The 18,177-nt window shown below is 35.2% G+C and overlaps 1 protein-coding gene across 1 annotated transcript in view; it reads right to left on the bottom strand.

Moving 5' to 3' along the window:
• LOC145245859 (solute carrier family 2, facilitated glucose transporter member 1-like) overlaps positions 1-14,874 on the bottom strand; it is a 195,064-nt gene extending 180,190 nt beyond the window's left edge. Inside the window, exon 1 of the mRNA XM_080107567.1 lies at positions 14,699-14,874. The gene's annotated coding sequence lies outside the window, so the exon portion shown is untranslated. The remainder of the gene's footprint in view (positions 1-14,698) is intronic.
• Between the last annotated feature and the right edge of the window lie 3,303 nt (positions 14,875-18,177).

The raw sequence follows: 18,177 nt of genomic DNA on the forward strand, positions 1-18,177 counted from the left end.
CATACAAATGTTAAAATATTCTTCAGTTTAGGGATTGAGTTATGTTTAAAAACAAAACCTCCATTTTAATTGTACTAATTCGCTGTAATTTGCAATTAACCCACCGAGTAACCAATCACTTACTACGTTTCTGTCCATCACTCTCGTTCTCTCTCACTGTATGTTATTTGGTTTCCTCCCTAGTTTTATACGATATCTATTACTCTCGCTTTCGTCTCTCTCTCTCTCTCTCTCTCTCTCTCTCTCTCTCTCTCTCTCTCTCTCTCTCTCTATTTATTTACAGTCAGCAGTAATAAAAAAAAGGAAAATATAATATTTTTAGAATAGTCCAGTATGAACCAAACAGAATACCAGCACAAGTAGTGATTCTGTTTAACATAGCTGGAGCGTGAAACACATATGAGGAAAGGGGAATATATTGAGCTGAAAGAGATTAACTTTGGATTTTGTCTTTATTTTGAAAAAAAAAAAAAAATTAACTGCCTTTACAATCTCGCCTTTTCAAGATCCAAACAATCTAACCAAAGCTCAATTGTGTTTGGTTGCTTTGTTTCAGGTTATTTAATGTCGAATCCAGTTATTTTGGAAATAGTATTCATGTTGCATCCAGTTTTGTTGGAGGTTTTATTTTTCAAGCTCTTTGTATCTTCAGTCGCTAGTTTGTAGTGTTTGGTTGGGTTGTTTTATAGTGGATTTTATCGCTTTTGTTCCCAGCCATGCAGAACATGAATGAGTTTTGCAATGGGAGAGAAAAAAGGGAAAAGGGTTACAATATTAATGTTTGGTACATTTTAAGTTAGGAAACCAGTCAGGAAGTGGGGGAGGAGGGATAGAAAGAGAAAGGGAAAATGGGAAGAATGAAAAGGAGGGTTGTTTTTTTTTTTTGTTTTTTGTTTTTTTTGGGGGGGGGTCAGAATATAATTAAGTTTTGCAAAAAGAAGTAGAAAAACAAAAAAGCATCAATGTCAGGTGCATTTCACCTCAGGAAGCCAATATCTTCAGACAGCCTGATCTGGTAGCACCAGATGATCCAACGAATCCCATTTTTTTCCTATGAATCCATAAATCTCTTTCATAAATCCAGAGTCTTCTGGACAATGCCCCTAGTTTATTAATACTAAAAATAACAACAATGATGACAATACATAGGCATATACGAGTGCCATTCTAAAAATAAAACCTTTTTTTTTTTTTTTTTTTTTAACTCATGTTCCCCCCTTACAAAGCATATCGCCACTTCGACGTAAGGGGCTACTATTTGGGGCCATGTCTAGGAAAGATTAACAAGATATTTGTTTACGTTACATTTAAATTTTTGCATATCAGTACAACCAGGGAAGCAGGCAGCAGGAAGGGAATTCCAAAGTCTAGCTATTCAAGGAAAGAAACTATTAGAATAGAAAGCTTTCTGGCATTTAGGGACAACAACAATGAAAGGGTAAGATCTTATTGCTAAGCGGGTTTGTCGGGGATATGTACGTCAAGGGGTACAAATGAAACAAGTTCATCAGAACACATTCCATTAAAATATTTGTAACTCAAAAAGTTGAAGAGTGGGAGTCTTACCATTAAAATGAGCAACTTTTTGTACTTCAGAATTTATTTTTCTACATAATCATCGCCATTTTTGATGCAATTTTGCCAGGAATTCAATGACGCATCTCTGCTTCTGATGCACGTCCATGTCAGGAGTTGCTTTTTTAGAGTCTCACACCGTCAACATTTGCAACAGAGAAATAAAACTTGCCGGTCATGAATGCATAAGTTCAGTCATCATAACAATGTAATTTGAAATCTACTCTGATCCGTTCAGGTGGAATAAAAATAGGCATTACTTTTGAAAGGCCCTCTCGTAATATAAAAACTATTGAGAAGCCTGCTGAACAAGGAATGAATATTAAGATATGATATGACAATGTCATTGATTGAACGGTTTAATGTTATTGGACTACTTTAGTGTTCAGTTCTAACCGGGGATTTTTGTTCGGCCCTCAAAGTCACCACTGTGTAGGTAATTTGTTCTTTGTCAGTCTGAGGTGCATGTTTTTGTGTCCTGTGCAGTTCTAGGAGGTCCACTTTCTCAGGTTTTGTCGTCTTATCCTTTGTGAAGGGGATGGTTTGTTGCTACTCACCTGGAGCGCCCCTACCAGGGAATGCTGATGGGGCTACCCTGGCATTTTTTTAAAGGTTAAATTGATCTTTCTCTAGGGCGCTCCAATCTTATGTCACATCTTCCTGCAGTGGGAAAGTGACAAACATCAAATTCAAAATCGACTTTGAAATCTAGCAAAATTGATCTCTTCCATTCCTTACAGTACATTTCTCACAGAAAAGATGCTACTAGTCTCTCTCTGCTTTATAGTTATTTCCATGAATGATGTTCGATTGAGCTCAGATTTCTGATTTCTACTTGTCAGACATTCACAGCCAGAACTCGTCTTCCTACTTCAACTAAGTAAAACCTTTCTTTCCATCTTAGTATGCCCAGCGTCAGGCGAAATTTCCATAAACAAAGCCTCCTCGCAAAAGCTTCTCGTCTATGGAACACATTGCCGCTGGACTGCTTCTTCGCGAATTACAGCTTAGTCATTTTTAAAGCCAATGTTTGGAGAACTATCTACGCGAATATTCGAACTTTATTCTGAGAATCATTTCATCTCATTAACCATTGTCTTTCTGTAACTTTATCGCGTTAGCATTTGGGGCGTGGCATAAGCATGACGTCACGGACTCAAATATATATATATATATATATATATATATATATATATCCTAGCTTGAGGTAGTTGCCTGTCTAGCCACACTGATGAGCTGTGAAATAGCGAAACAGTACTGTATGTGATGACTATATATATATATATATATATATATATATATATATATATATATACATTATAATAATAAATCAGTATTACTGCTTGTTTGTTTACTCACAATGACGTCATAACATAATATATATGTGTTATGACGTCATGAGGTGGGGCAAAAAAAGTAGATTCTCGGGGCAACGCCGGGCTGCCTGTTAGTATATATATATATATATATATATATATATATATATATATATATATATATATATATATATGTGTGTGTGTGTGTGTGTGTGTGTGTGTGTTTTAGTAAAATATGTTTTTAGAAGCTCAATGTATATTAAACATAGCAACAGAGCATATATAAACGAATAACAGCAAAGTTACATTCCAAGATCCAAATATTTATTTTTCACGCAAAGACAGTACATTTTTTTTTATAGATCCGTTTCTTTATGCAGAAACAAACGGTTATTATTATCTCAATAGTGTCTCTTTTCATGCATATACTCTTTAGAAAAAATAGAACTTCTTTGCTTAGAGCTGTTTTGGATGAAAAATAAATATTTGGATCATGAAATGTAACTATATATATATATATATATATATATATATATATATATATATATATATATATATATATATATATATTGGGATTAATATCGAGAAAGGGGGTCAGCAGAGCAAGGAAACAAAAGAGAGGAGAAGGAGAAGAAAAAGAAGAATTGAAACCGCCACTAGCAGGTTGGCCAGTGAAGGTCTGCGAACGCGAAAGTCTGCTCTCTCTCTCTCTCTCTCTCTCTCTCTCTCTCTCTCTCTCTCTCTCTCTCTCTCTCTCTCTCTCTCTCCATACTCCTAAGAAAAGTCAAACTTTGTAAAACTGGTACGCTGTACTAATAACTAGCAACAGCTTTAGTTACGTGAAATGAAAAAAGAACAGTTTTATCGACGTCATCATTTTCCTTTGTGACCGAGTCTGTGGGAACATGATGAGAATTAGCAGCGAACCGGATGTTAACGCATCCACCATGAGAGACAAAATGAAAAATCGTCTTTTGCACATGGCTCCACGCATCACTCCCGCTTGGGAAGAAAAAAAATAAGATGACCACAAAATAATTATCGACCAATGGCAGAGCTCCGCGCCTAAAATAAACACCTCAAATATCACAGTCGCTGGGAGCCGGTTTGCCACTATAAAATGAGGGGACCGAAAGGAGGGGGAAGAAGAAATTCGCCCTGCCGCGTCAGTGAACGCACGGACGGATTCTCCCACCCGACCTTGAGAGATGAAGAAGAAAAAGAAATAAGGCACCAGTAAACGTAAGCCGACTACGCTCTCATGTTATGGGCTAAACGCCTTCAATTCTAAACAATGCCTAATTCACACAAACCAAAGAAGAGAGGAGAAAAAAGAAGACGAAGACGTCGGGCTGCTAGCTGCTGATGAAAAAGTCACTCGCTTTTCAGTTGCACGCCAGAACACGCATCACCGACAGCAGGATACTGGCCTACCCTAACCCACGCCATCGTCCAAAAGATAAGTTACATTTTACGAACATTCATTCCTTGTCAATTCATACATACCTACAAACATTTTACGAACATTCATTCCTTGTCAATTCATACATACCTACAAACATTTTACGAACATTCATCTCCTTTGTTAAATCACATTCCATCCTACGAACACTTTGCCTCTCCTAATACAAATTGTTGGTAGTAAATAAAGTCGGTTCTCAACCTTCAATATTCGTCTGTCTTTAATTATATGGAGTCAGAATCTACATACTTCCAACGTTATTCATTTCATGTATTCTTGGTTGTGACGTCTATGGCATCCTTTCCTCCCCCTAATTCTTTCATAAAAACTGAGGCCATAAATGAGCGGAAGCGATACGTGGAGCTATGCGCAAAAGACGATTTTTCATTTTGTCTCTCATGGTGGATGCGTTAACATCCGGTTCGCTGCTAATTCTCATCATGTTCCCACAAGTTCACAGATAACGTGTTGGATCTGTTAGAGAGAAATAGACGACTACGTTACATTTTAATGATGTCTGGTCTTCATTTTTTTTTTTTTTAATAAGAAATGATGAAACGTATATTTTACGTTTCGACCATCCATAGCTAAACAAAAAAGATTTAATTTTCATCATAAATGATTGGACAGAGATGTTTCTGACAAATAGAAGTGGAGGAGGGGGACACTTAAGAGCCAGAAGTAATTTAAAAGGAAGGGCAAAACTCAAGTAGCGAATGTGAAAAAATCTATTAAATAAAACTCACTATGTCTCTGCGTGTGTGTATCTGCCTGTCTCCATTTTTTCAAAGTGCATCTCCACCGAGATGCAAGGTCGCAGAGCGGCGAGAGGCCAGTCAAATGATTGCATTTTTTTTTTTTAAACAATTCACTTCTTGTAAGTAAAATAGAAAAATACTCGAGCTGAGATCGAAACCGAAACCTAAATACAGTGAGTCAAATACGATAACCATTAGGTCAGCTTGACACGTTCTGTAAAAAAGTGTTTTCAAACCTACTTATTCTTAATATAAGTAATTTGTCACGTGAACTATTAAATAGTTGACAAAATAAAAAAAAAATTTGATGACGCCCCCACGTACATTTGTTTCAATTCTGACTCCTTAGCAGCCCTTGTTTTCGGATGATAACCGATTAAAAAGTATTCTACATGCCTGAATACTCTATTACCAAATTTCAAGTGCGTAGATTAAAAATTCGTTAAGTATATAGGTTGAGAAGTGTCCTCACACAATCACATTCTCATTTTTATAGATATATAGTTAGATGTCAAAGAGAAAGTAAAAAAAAAAAAGACAATGTTCTATAGATAACTCAACTGTGCAAAACTAGATCCGTTGTTATTATCTTAGCCGCGTTGAATACAGGAAATAAAACTTGTTATAAATTCATTGAAAAATTTTTTATAATTTATTTAGAGCAAACAAATTGATATACATATATGATGATGGACTCTCCCGTCGATTTCGACGGATGAGCTTCCGCCACAACAACTAAGTTGCTCGGAAATGTACATAGACGATTTATTTCTAGTGATGGGGGCTTTATGTATAATCAACCATACCGTTTGGTACTACTGCTAACCTTTATCGGTGCAGATGACTGCCACAGGACAGAGTATACAGTAGACTGCAGGTTTTTGCATCAGAGTTTCTTTCTCCTAGATGCATGTCTTAACGAAGACTGGGAGGTGCTTCTCTACCAGTGAATTAATGAGCCCCTAGATACCAACCTGGAAATTTCTACAACTCGGCACGGTACATACAACGCCTAGCCTTCCCAAACGGTCACCCATCTGGTACTGGCCAGGCTCAACTTCGCTGATCTTACGAGAACCGGTGTGTCATGTGATTGTGCCATTTAGTAGTCCGGCGAGGTTAGCCGCATGGTAGAGGTTTAGGCTTCTTATCACGAGGTGCCGATTTCGAATCTCGCTAGATTCAGCCACTCTGATAAGTCGTGGACGACGAAACACGTGTCAGTGGATAATTATATTTTAAAAAATAATATATATGGCGCTCCCCATTAAAGGGGGTACCAGATTGGTCACTGGGAAAATTATTCCCAACAAGTATTTAGGTAAAAATGCACTTTCGTATAAATACTTGAATTCATTCAAGAAAGTATCGCTAACAAAAACAAATAAAAAAAACATCTACGTAAAAGTGATACATTTAGTAGTCCGGCGAGGCTAGACGCGTGGTAGAGGTTTAGGCTTCTTATCACGAGGTGCCGATTTCGAATCTCACTAGATTCATCCACTCTGATGAGTCGTGGACGACGAAACACGTGTCAGTGGATAATTATATTTTAAAAAATAATATATATATATATATATATATATATATATATATTAAGTAAAGTGATTTTCAATTTAAAAATTTTTTAAATTTAAAAATCAAATTTAATTAAATTAAAAATCAGTTTCATAAGAAGGAACAACAACAAAGTCAATTATCTGTACGATCGTTTCGGAAATCCGTGCTTTTTATTTGTGGTATACATGAAGTTATGTAGAACAATTATATATAGTTTTTTTGGTAAGCACGGTCTCCTCATCAGCAAATTTAGGAGGATTTTTATTGAATTTAAAAGACACCATAAATAAACCTAGCATTAAAAGTAAGGCAGATGAATCTGAAAAAATTGAAATAAAAGGTTTGGATTTAAAATTTATAAGAAAATTAATATAGGTTATAGATAGAAATGAGTAGAAAAAATATATATTTTTGAATTTACATAATAAATTTGATTTAAAAAATATATAGAGATAGTTACCTTTTAGTTTTTCTTTTTTTGAAATCAGGAACTGTGTTTAAAGTAGTCATTTAGATGTTTGCTATAGCTTTTTATTTTATTGAATGATAAATTTTAAAAGGGTGACGCTCGTGCAGTAAATTGTTTCCGTTAGCGTATTTTGATTTAAAGACGCTACAGTTAATATATATAGAGAGAGTATTTATTTTGCAAGTTTTTAAGGGGAGATAATTGTCATGTATTATTGACTTTATTTATTATTTGATTTACGGGTCTAAGGGAGGTAATTGGTCTAACTTAATTTATTTAAAAAAAAAATTGTAATCTATTTTTACTAATGAGTAATTTTTAATGATTTAAGGTGGTTTATATTTATTAAATTTAAACCAACGTTTATGATTACATGTCAGAAGCTCGTGTCTTGAATTTACTAGTTTGGTTTTATTTTTTAAAATATGAAGATATAAAAAATACAACCAAACTAGTAAAAATAGATTACAATTTTTTTTTTTTAAATAAATTAAGTTAGACCAATTACCTCCCTTAGACCCGTAAATCAAATAATAAATAAAGTCAATAATACATGACAATTATCTCCCCTTAAAAACTTGCAAAATAAATACTCTCTCTATATATATTAACTGTAGCGTCTTTAAATCAAAATACGCTAACGGAAACAATTTACTGCACGAGCGTCACCCTTTTAAAATTCATCATTCAATAAAATAAAAAGCTATAGCAAACATCTAAATGACTACTTTAAACACAGTTCCTGATTTCAAAAAAAGAAAAACTAAAAGGTAACTATCTCTATATATTTTTTAAATCAAATTTATTATGTAAATTCAAAAATATATATTTTTTCTACTCATTTCTATCTATAACCTATATTAATTTTCTTATAAATTTTAAATCCAAACCTTTTATTTCAATTTTTTCAGATTCATCTGCCTTACTTTTAATGCTAGGTTTATTTATGGTGTCTTTTAAATTCAATAAAAATCCTCCTAAATTTGCTGATGAGGAGACCGTGCTTACCAAAAAAAACTATATATAATTGTTCTACATAACTTCATGTATACCACAAATAAAAAGCACGGATTTCCGAAACGATCGTACAGATAATTGACTTTGTTGTTGTTCCTTCTTATGAAACTGATTTTTAATTTAATTAAAATTTGATTTTTAAATTAAAAAATTTTTTTTTAATTTTTAAATTGAAAATCACTTTACTTAATATTGAATTAGCTCTAGGACATTTAACTATCGAGCTTATTATATATCTAAATTACAACGAGCATTTCCTGTATTTTAATTAAACTAGTAATTTCACTGTTACATTAAAATACCCTTAGCTCTTTAGACTATTATTCTAATCTCCTTTAAATTTATATATATATATATATATATATATATATGTGTGTGTGTGTGTGTGTGTGTGTGTGTGTGTGTGTGTGTGTGTGTGTTTTATTTTTTTTATTACCGTTTTATCTGTTTGGTTACATATGTTTCAAATTTTGGACCATGTTTACGATCCAGCAGCCTCGTCAAACCTTACAGAAATGGTTGTTAGTATTTGGAAGAAGTGTTTTAGAAGAACCTCCCCACTTTTTTTTCTCTCGTATTTCTTCTAAAACACTTCTTCCAAATACTAACAACCAGGTTTGACGAGTCTGTTGGATCGTAAACATGCTCCAACATCCGAAACATATGTAACCAAACAGATAAAACGGTAATAAAAAAAATAAAACACATATTTGCTCTGCAATAGTATTGAGCACTCTCTTCATGTTTTTACTAATTACCAGTTTTACCATATATATATATATATATATATATATATATTAGAGAGAAAGCGAGAGAGAGAGAGATTAAAATATAACAGGTAGAGATAGATTTTTAAAAATAGGAGATTGCGTATCGACGATAAAAAAATTATTTTAGTTTTTTACGAAAATCGCTCCAGGCAAAGCATGAAGTTACTTAATGTAAGGAACTTTTAAACAAATTTTAAATACTATTTCAAAGGCAAAAACTTGCCAACGATAAGTGTTAGATCGAATAGGCTGTGATCCTAAAAACAGCCATTCTTCCCTCTTTGTCAGAAACATTGCTCGTGGAATGTGAGGACTAACGGACAAAATAAGGAAAGCGATGAATTATGACAAACTGAACGTTTTGGAGTTGAAATCTATTTAGTATTACGTATTAATAGGAAGAAAAAAAAACATTTTAACATTTATGTACTTCGCCTTATTAGCAATATGGCGTCATGGGCAATAAAAAAAGACTTGAACGGAAGCGATGTGTAATGAAATAAAGTACAGTATTTTAGTGAATAATAAAAATAATTTATTTCATACCAGTTGGTAAAAGATAATAGTCCGGAATATGAAAAGAAAACAATGACGGACTGAAGTGAAGAAAGTAACCGAAGAAAAGGAATTTCCTGTGAATTATGGAAGAGTGGTAGAGTATATTTATTAATAAGTGAAAGTAACGCCCAGTTCCTCTAATCTCTTCTTCTCTTCTCTTCTTCTTCTCTTCTCTTCTCTTCTATTCTATCTATCTTCTTCTTCTTCTTCTTCTTCTTCTTCTTCTATATATATATATATATATATATATATATATATATATATATATTATATATATATATAAATAAAATGAACTCATTTTTTCCCGTCTGATTTTGACATTAATAGGATTAAAAATCAAGATATTTCATGCAAATATAATATGCACAAACGGCAGAACAATATCTGAGGTGTGTTATAGGCTTATTATTTCTCAAATTCCTCGATAATCTTAGATTTCTATACTTTTTCTGCTGAGAAGTCACGGCCAAAATCGGTTAAGATCAATGGAAGTGGTAAAATATTTTCTCTCTAATAAATTCCTCCTCCCCCTGCCACCACTTAACACCGTTTGGGGATCGTTCACAAGGAACAGTTGAGAAGAGGACACCGGTTTGGCTTCGTAGTTCTTTCATGTGAAGTTATTTAAAATCACTAAACTAAGCTGCAGTGCTCTGTGGCGTAGTGGTTAGCGTGCTGGACAATTCACATTTTCACGTTCGCGCCGACCTACCGTAGTCGTTTTGTTTTGTTTTTTTTCCTACACAACTGGAATGGACTTTTCTTGGTGGCCGAACTGTTAACGTTGCAGATGTTTTTTTTTTTTGTTTTTTTTTTTGTTTTTTTTTTTCACACTTTATTTTCCTACTTTTACTCATGACTCCGGGTTTGATCCTTCCTACTTACCTACCATAACATTTTTAACCCCCCCCCCCCGTCCCGGAAACAAACACTCGGGCAACGCCAGGTACCCCCGCTAGTTACTAATATTATCTGAGGGTCATATATGTTGGGATTAACGTTGGAAATGTTTAAATCGAACGAAAGTGACTAATTTCCGGAAACACACACATAAGTTATCAAAGTCTTTCTTAGGCGGGGGGGGGTAGTTTTCTATAAATATAAAAGCGAAATGTATGTATGTATCTGTGTGTGTTCGCTTTTTCTGTATGTCTACAAAAGGCTTTTTTCAGAGAAGCGGTCGGTCGGTCGGTTCACAACTATTTAAAACTTTTTATATCACATATAAATCGTAATATCTCAGTTAACAACGAAGCTCGCCTGTCTATTTAATTTGCTCGATTTCGGGAAGATAAATATTCAACATTTGTCGCTCACCGCATGTTGGTTAGTCTTTTTCCTATAACATCTTCGGGGGGGGAAGCGTTCCGCAGTAAATGAAATACTATCCCGCAGTCAAACTTGACCTCATTAACTCATTAAAACGGGCACCTGCCAAATCCAAGTAATTAAATAAATTCAAACGTGTTTCCGTTAGCATCTCGCGGTTGGGCAATGGTTAACGTCGCAAGTTTTGTTGTTGTTGTTTTTTTTTTGTTTTTTTTTTCACGCTTTAATTTACAACTTTACCTCAACGGTTCGGGTTCGAGCCTCATACTTACTTTTTTCACACCCCCCACACACACACACTTCCAAACACCCGGGCAACGCCGGGTACCCCTCACTAGTATTATATAAAAGAAGAATAGATAGAATGTAGCAATTAAGACGGTACGAAAGCAAGGAAAACACTTCTCCAAATTCGTTTTGAAGGAATGCGTACTTGGATATAACGTTTAAATAAGAAACCGTATGACAATTCAGCCAATTATTAAACGGAAAGTCGCTTAAGGCTCAGTAATCTATTCCTTATAGATATCAAGACAAAACAGTATAATAAATGTGGTCTTTACTCACTAGTAATGTTTTTAAAAATAAACTTTGAATGGTGGCGTATTCATGTATACGTTCGCTAGTTAAAATTAATTAATGATATTTTCTAAGTAATAATGGTTCAAATGTTGGTTAATTCCTATTTCAGACACCTAAATTATTCAGAATGCAATTAGTTTCAGCATTATTCTTAAACAACTTATTTTTACTTTAACACTGTTTTAGTAAAAGTAAAACGCCAATAAAAACGCGATCGTAAAAATATAGTCGGCATCTTTATAAACGAGTAACTAAGGGATATATAGAAATGAGACAACGAAATGGAGTTTCATTCTATATTAATAAACAACTTTATTTGTTATCTTCGTTAGTAGAAGAGAGAAACGGGTTAGTAGGTTGAAGTGTTGTTGTGTGAAGATAGAATTAATATCATGTCGGCTGGTTGAAGGAGAGAATCGTCAGTTCCGTTTACACGTGTTTATAGCTAGTAGCTGTCCATACGAAGGAAGCCGGCTAAAGGAGAAAGAAAGGGCAAAGTCTTCAGTGTATTAATGTGTTGGCGTGGGTGTGTGTCGGTGTATGTTCTTTAGCAGGATAAAGAATGTTCGTTTGGGTATCGCACATGGAAATAAATGGCGGTCAGAAGAGAGCCATTGTTAACTTATAGTACTCACGTTCGGCCGCGGGGGGGGGCGAAGCCCCCCGGCAATGTGTACTGCTTTGCAGAGCAGCGAGAAAGAGAGCAAGAGGGTTTCAAATTTTGCCTTTTATGTACTCGGTCACGTGATAGAGAGCTGGCTTGTGATTGGACAAGCCATGAGGAAATGGATTTCAAATCTCGAATCGTAAGAGTTAGTTCCTGCCTGTGATGTAGCGAGTGTCGGCTGCTACAGATAATTCAAGTTCATATGTAGGAACAGAATAGTTAACAAAGCCCCTTCCTCCTGTTAAGATTGGGTTTCTAAACAATATCGTTATTCATTTATTTATTGCGGACTATTATCCTCATCTTTTGGTTGTTGTTTCACGACGTTTCAGCCAACTGTTCCTCTGGCCTTCGTCAGGTGGCTGAAACGTCGTGAAACAACAACTAAAAAGATGAGGATAATAGTCCGCAATAAATAAATGAATAAATAATGCTCATCTCGATAAACATTCCAATTAATTAAATAAAATATCGTTATTACTTAGAAACTCCTTCTTAATATGAGGAGATCGAGGGAGTCGTTGTTAACTATTCTGTACCTTGATCTAATTTCATAAATTTCTAGATAAAGTTATTCACTTGAGTTATCGTCCAGTCCATTATTCGTTAGGCTTCTTTTCCACTATGGTGACTATGTTTGACCGGCCTAGTTTTTATTTCAGCGTTTCTTCACGTGTACGAACGACTAGTTATAACATTTTTGTTTGTTTGTTTGTTTGTTTGTTTGTTTGTTTGTTTGTGTGTTTGTTCTTAATAAAACATGATTTATGTAAAAATAAGTTGTCTGGGAGCAAATTTAAATTCCGAAAACCGATCGAAACCACGGCCCTCTGTAAATTCCCCCAGTAATAATCATTTGCGTGACTGAAATAGGAATTAACCAAAATTCTGCAAATTGTTGAAAAAAAAAAAAAAAGATCAGTGTTGCTAGTTGCTGATTGTTAAAAACGTTGGTATTTTTTATCACCTGCCCCAGCGTAGTATAAACATCCCAACCTCCCCATGTTAAGAACGGCTTTCAGAATAAACACTCCAAATTAAGAACGGCTTTCGATGTTGGGGGGTGGTGTTTATTCCGAAACCCGTTCTTAACATGGGGAGGTATAATACGTTAGGGGCACGTCATAAAAATTCACCAAAACGTTTATGACACTATTATACAAATGTCATATCGACAGGTGTCCGAACATTCAATTATTTCCTTTAAAAAGTATGGAATAAAATTAAAGAACATTTGAAATCGGTATGTTATTGTCGGCGAATGTCTGGTCGGCGCAGCACCGCAGGGCGCACAGCACTACCATATTGAAAGGTCTAGGATAGTTCGCTGTTATTGCAAACTAGCCGGCTTCCGTATTTTCAAGACAAAACATAACATTTAAAGAGATCCCCCCCACCCACGTCATGTAAACCTCGTGTAAATTTGAATTGGAATTTATAAGTTTAAGAAGGCAATACAACGCAAATGTTTTTTCGTTCTTAAACTTACAAATTCTAATAAATAGAATTTAATACCAAAATAATAAACATTCAACGTTTGCTATATACGTTTTTTTTTTTTTTTTTTTTTTTTTTTGTAAATTTAGAAATTAACGTGCTCCGCTAAATAACACCTTTTTCCTCTTCCCCTAAAAAAAAATTCTATTTGGGGACAAGAGAGAAGCAATCACGTGTGAACACTCCGAAAAACTTGGTAAAACAAAAAATAAAACAATTATTTTACTATGTAGAATAAAGGATCAGTTGTGTATATTAATTTAACGTGAAAACGATCCCTTATTTTCAATCTATTCTAGCTTTTTAGAGCAGTTAACCAAATTCTTTTACCAATTACCCTAAGTCCGACTAGCAACGTAATTGACAAAAGAAGACCCAACCTCTCCAATGAAAAATTGCGCACAGAATTCATTTCCTATAACTACCCCCCTACCCCCCCCCAAAAAAAATGGTAAGGTAAATTTTTACTACCTGCCCCAGCGCCCAGCGTATTATAAACACCCCAACCACCCCATGTTAAGAACGGCTTTCGGAATAAACACCCCAACTTCCCCTTGTTAAGAACAGCTTTCGAAGTAACCCCCCCCCAACATCGAAAGCCGTTTGTAATATGGAGACGTTGGGGTGTTTATTCCGAAAGCCGTTCTTAACATGGGGTGGTTGGGGGTGTTTATACTACACTGGGGCAGTGGGGCAGTGGGGCATGTCGTAAAAAATACCAATCGCAAACTGCAATAAAACACTAGAATGGGCCGGAAATGGGGATCATTTTACGTTAAATTTAAATGCTAAACTGGTCCTACGTTTTTAATTAATAAATAATTGCATTTTTTGTTTTGTTTTGTTTTCTTTCCGACAAGCAAGGCTGTTCTCACGTAATCACCTAAAAAAGATATAATCTAATTTGATGGGGGAGGAGCACGAGCAGTTGAGAGTGTTAATAACACAGTGTCTGTTTTCCTTCTATTTCGTGGCGACATATTTTTAATGTTTTTCGGAGCAAACGCAAATGCAACCCAGCCAGCATCCTGGGTTCGCCATATGGCATTTTCTTGCAAACCAGCACCAGATGATGTGAAAATATGACGATGGTTCGATAATATAAAAATCCAACGATGTCATAAAAAATAAAACTTACCTTTTTTTCACATATAGAAGCGAACAGGTGCGTGGGTGTTGTTTTGTTTACGTAATTTTTTTATACGGCAAATTACTTGTTAGCGAGTAATATTACTTAAGTTCGTCTGTAGAAATCGCAACCTGTTGTAGTTGTCCGTTGCGTGCTCTCTCTCTCTCTCTCTCTCTCTCTCTCTCTCTCTCTCTCTCTCTCTCTCTCGTGACACACGCGACCAGTGGGAGAGGCTGATGACAGCAAGGAACTTTTCTTTTCTTTCTATTTTATTACAGTGGTTGTTTTTGTTGTTGTCTTCGCAATAAACAAAGCGGAAAGCGAAGCACGTGTTGTTATTTCTTTCTTTCTTTCTCTTTTATGTCAAGAAAGAAAAAGAAAATGATTCAATCGTACTATAGGACCGTTGAAATAGCTCTCATATTTCGCTTGTATAAGGTGCCTTCAATAAGTTTCCAGACTTTTTGTACAGGCATTTCAAATTATCATAAATTCTTGAAAATTCAGTATGTTATTGCTAATGCTATACATCTTATGAAATGACTGACCCATTTTTATGATTTCGTGTTAAAAAAAAAAAAAATTTTAATGAACAGCTACAGCAGCTACAAATGTCTGATTGTCACAGCTGGTGAATTTCAGAAACGTGAATTTCTGAACGTGAAGAACTTTAGAAGAACGATATGCAATAAATTTCTGTTTTAAACTTGGAAAAAAATGCCACAGATACGTATGGAATGCTTCCACACTGCTTTAGGGACACTTTTCGTGGATAAAACATTAGTTATTGAGTGGTATAAGAGATTCAAGGAAGCTAGGGAGCCTGTGAGGGATGATGAGAAGTGTGAGAAGTGTAAGGAAGTCAGAACACCAGAGTTGATTGGCCAAATAAAGAATTTCATTGATAAGAACCGTCGTACGTTTATAGAAACAATAAGTGCACAATTTGATGTCCGTGTGGGAAGTGTGCACACAATTATTCGCGAGGAATTGCCCCCCCCCCCATAGTCCAGACCTTGCTCACTGTAATTTTTGGTCTTTCCTTAAGCTCAAGGAAAACCTTGGCGGCTGAAACAATTGAAGAGATGAAAGAGGTTGTGACAAGGGTCATTGACACGCTCACGCAAGAGGATTTCCATGGAACCTTCCAGAAGTTGTTGGAACGGTGCAACAAGTGCATTGCAGCCGGAGGAGATTACTTCGAAGTGGACTAGAATTTTATGTGTGTACTATCAATAAAAGTGCTCGTATGAAGGCACCTCCTATTTCGCCTCAATTTTCAATAAAATTGCCTGTTAGTTTTGAATTTTAAATTATTTCAGCCACTCAAATTGTTTATACAAGTGCAAACGTTATTTTATCATTTTTTTTTGGGGGGGGATATTCTAAAAAAAATGGTTAAGTAATCTTTTATTACATGGACACGTGGGGCAACGGATACAGGCATTGATTATATCATTAATAATAATAATAAGAAGAAGAACAACAAGAACAAGAACAAGAACAAGAAGAAAAGAAGTTATACCAAATTTCATCGTACAAATAAAACGCCAAAATGAAAACTCAACCTGAAAAATTTAGTCGCCGTCTTTATGAACAATTCGAATGATAGCTGAAGGTCATCATTTTTAGTTAAAGGACGGAGAATCATTTTATTTTATTTAGAAAATAAACTAAATTAAAAAGAAAAACATTATTTTACAATCTGAGGGCGTCGAAAATGTTTCAACAAGAACAAAATGGTAAGATAATACTTTATTCTTTTTAAAAAGAAAAAGATGTTTCCCTGTCTTTTAACTTGAAAAATATGAAAGAATAAAAAGAAGAAGAAGATATCCAGATAAACCAGCTTAGCAGCAAAATCACACCCCTTCACTGTTGAGGTCCATAAATGCCAGAAAGTTTTCTACTCTAATAGCTTCTTCCGTCAAACAGCTAGACTTTGGAATTCCCTTCCTGCTACCTGCTTCCCTAACTGTACTAATATGCAGAAGTTCAATGTAACGTTAACCAACATCTTGTTAGTCTTTCCTAGGCATGGTCCCAATTAGCAGCCTCTTACGTCCAAGTGGCCATATGCCTTGTTTGAGGGTGAAGGTGAATTAAAAAAGAGAAAAAAGAACAATGTTGAAACTTATTTCACTCTAAATAATTTGAATGATCAAAATAGTACATTAATAAAATTCTGATTTGCTTTTTACAGACTTTGTAATATAACTTGACTCAGTAAAATCTAGTAACAAGCCAGCTGGTTGGTTGGTTGTTTTTGTTTTACGGCATATCAACCCTTTTCAGGTTATTTAATGCCGAATCCAAAGATTTTAAAGAGAGATTTTTTAATAGAATATATTTGTTGTTTTCAAGTCGGTTTCTATTCAACCCATAGTTGGGACCCTAACAGGTACTACCACTCCGGGTCAGAGTGGACATGGGAGCAATGGTAATTAAAGGGTGGCTCCACACTCCCCAAAGCCCGCAAGCTGGGGCCTCACCACTGGATATAGTTTAAGGTCATATTCAGGACCAACAAGCCAGCTGGAGGTTGCCCCTCAGCCCAATAACTCCTTAGAGTCTAGGGCTTAGACTCTAGGCAAAGGTTTTGCAACATATGGCCTGCAGGTCGGATCTGGCCAGCAAAAGCATTTTGATCGGCCCAATTACCAATGACTTTTTTTTTTTAAGAGACAAGGCTTTCAAATTCAACAAAAAGCCTACTGTTATCTTCCTCTGACCCACACCGCAAAATTTGAATACTTCGTTCGTAAAAACACAATCAAAACCCAATCACTCCCATTTCCACGTAAAAACCAAGAAATAAGCATAAAACCAAAAATGAGTGCCAATTTGATCGACCGACTGGCGATAAACTTTAAGCAAGGACAACTTCAAAATGACAATGTTGTCTTAGTCGGCTTTCTATTTCATTCCTTCAACAATGATCTTCCTTCCATCACTTGCCCTGTCACCTACCCAATGTAACTTGCTGGAATCTTTCAATAGGCCATGATTTTATCTTTTCAATAATTGTTTGAAACATATTCGGAATAATTTCATCCATTTCGCTTTGGGTGATTTTTTTTTTACTTTGAAGAATTTTGATGTTCTTTAAGGAAAACTAATTTTTATTAAGTGTTTTTAACTTTAGATTTTCTTTCATTTTCATTTCGATTTTAAATGTTTAGATTGACAAAGTTCTGCACATGTAATTTTCCTAAATTTTTTATTAGTGGCCTTCGTCCAACCCACGATGCTTTATTATAACGCAATCTGGCGGGGTCAAATAAGTCAAATAAGTTGCCGACCCCTGCTTCGAGAAGAAAGAGTTAGTTTGTTCCTGAGTCGCTCCAACCGGGAAATGCTGATGAGGCTGTCTTGGCATTTTTTGTCAGGCTAGTTTGCTCTTTCTCTCAGACTCTGGCTTTTCAAATCCCACTTTTTTTTTAGCCCTGTGTCACATCTTCCTGCCTCAGGAAGGAGATTAACACAGT

This window comes from Euprymna scolopes, chromosome 23 (assembly GCF_053919585.1).
Source record: "Euprymna scolopes isolate OS-2025 chromosome 23, ASM5391958v1, whole genome shotgun sequence".
Taxonomy (NCBI): Eukaryota; Metazoa; Mollusca; class Cephalopoda; order Sepiida; family Sepiolidae; genus Euprymna; species Euprymna scolopes.